Genomic DNA, 2,245 nt, shown 5'->3' on the forward strand with positions numbered 1-2,245 from the left:
TGTCAAGTTCCAGGGTAAACATTTTCTCTAGAGGCACTCAAATTGGGAACCAACAAATATTAAATCTTTTTGCCCCAACATGATGCTCCCAGAAATAAATTCAATTCTCTTCAAAATAAAAATTGACATGAGTGCTTACCCTGGCATAGCACTTAGTCAAGTTAATGTTTTCTTTTGTTTTCTAAGAATTCAATAGGCATTACAATGTCAAAAGCTTTCTACTACAAAATAGCCACTAAGTTTTTTCAGAGGCATAACCTCATGAAATTCTCAAAACCACCTTAGCATCCTCTTTTTTTAGATGAGGAGATCAAAGATTAATCAATAAATAGTCAAAGTTGCACAACAGCACATGACAAAACTTGGATTCAGTATTTAAGTGTTTTAACTTTTAAGTCCAAGCCCAGATAGATACTTCCTAAGTACTATAATAAGTAATTGTGTAATTACAATGTGTAATTACATAACACATTGAATTAGACACAGAACTTTGCTTCATAATTTTAACCTTAAAATAAAACCAAATTTTAAATTAGGATGAATGGTAGCTCTTGAAAAGGGATCATGGGATGATTAGTTTCTATTTCATCTATTATCTTCAATATACATAAATTTTAGTCAGAGATTTTTATTGAGCATCACAGACCAAGTAGGAGTCTGGGTACTACATGCTGATTGAAATGTATTCTTTTGTTTTAGTTTTACACTCTTTGTAATTCCGCTTTTTTCCATGTAAAGAGACAGATATTTAGGGGATATTTCTCATGGTAGTTATAAAAAATCCCAGTTACCGCTTCATCCCTGTGAATGGATCTACTATCCTGCTCACCAGAAGGCTACCATTGTAATGATCCAGCACTGTGTACTTTCACAGGCATCCTGGAATCAAATGGTAATTATAACTGGGAAAGAAGTCAAGTTCACATTAGAAATCAATTGTAATAAAATTTCAGAATTTTGAATTCATCTAAAATTATGGAACTTGTGTAAAAGTTATTTTAATCTGTTTTGAGGTTTCCCGTTCCTGTAGCCTGTTTAAACTTCTTATTAAAATCGCCTTTCTGGCCTTTCACCAATTTTGCAGGACTGACTCAAATCCCCAAGGTGGGGAAGAAGGGAGGGAAACAAGGATGATACTCAAAGACTTCCTCTAGCATTAGGAATCAGGGTCATAACCATGTGTCTGAGATAGTTCCTCATGAAGGTTCCATGATGGGAGCAGTGCTGCAATTCTTTCCAGCCCAGGAAATCTGCACCCCTCCAGTTTCCCACATACAACGGCTGTCCTCGCATCTTGAGTTTGAAAAAAAGTGAAGAACATTCCTTGACCACGCAGTCCAGTGGCTCAAATCTACTAGTTTTGCTGTTCTTTTATTTTGTCTTGAAGAGGCCTTGTCAAATAAGAATGAAAAGAATGTTCTGAAACGTGAGAAAATTCAAATTTCTTATTTAAAGCCTGGAGTTCATTAGCAGAAATAAAGTCACTTATTTCAAGGGTCACTGGGTTACACAGAAGAGCTTCTCTGCTACCCGAGTCCCAAACCATTCACCTGAAAACAGTTTAGAAGCACTCATGTCCATTAGCTTTCTATGGGGCCTAATTCATCTTTGCTGTACTTTGTCTTGTGACCCTGTCAAGTCGAGGGCCCTGCTTTATGTGCTATTCCTTTTTCTCTTAATCACTATTCAGTTAAGTAATTGTCTTGGTTTAATTGGCTGTAATGATTAAAACTGTGTTTATATTACACTGCAATTTTATTTATCAATGACACGTAGGCTAACTATTTTATTATTTACTGTCCAGTACAAAAATTTTACCTGGAAGAAACAATCTTTTTAACTAGACTTTTTTTTTTAATTGAACTATATTTATTGTAAACGCATTAAAGCTGAAATATAAATTTTGGCAAATATGAGAAATTGCATGTTTTTGACATTACAGAGTTAGACTGGAAACAAAGAAATTTTATAAGATTGTAATTAATACTGACAGGTAGAATGTAATGACTGTGGGTTTCAGAGACTAACAATTCTGGGTTTGAATTCTGCATCTGGACTTACCAGGACATTTCTGAACTTAAATGGTTTCATTTGGGTTTTTTGGTTTGGGGGATTTTTTGTTTTGGGGGGGGGGGGGTGTTTTTTTTTTTTTTTTTTTTTTTTTTGTTTTTGTTTTTTTGAGAGAGAGAGAGGATATAAGGGAAAGGGGGAGGGGGAGAGAGAGAGAGAGAGAGAGAGAGAGAGA

The sequence above is a fragment of the Panthera uncia genome, chromosome C2 (assembly GCF_023721935.1).
Source record: "Panthera uncia isolate 11264 chromosome C2, Puncia_PCG_1.0, whole genome shotgun sequence".
Classification (NCBI taxonomy): Eukaryota; Metazoa; Chordata; class Mammalia; order Carnivora; family Felidae; genus Panthera; species Panthera uncia.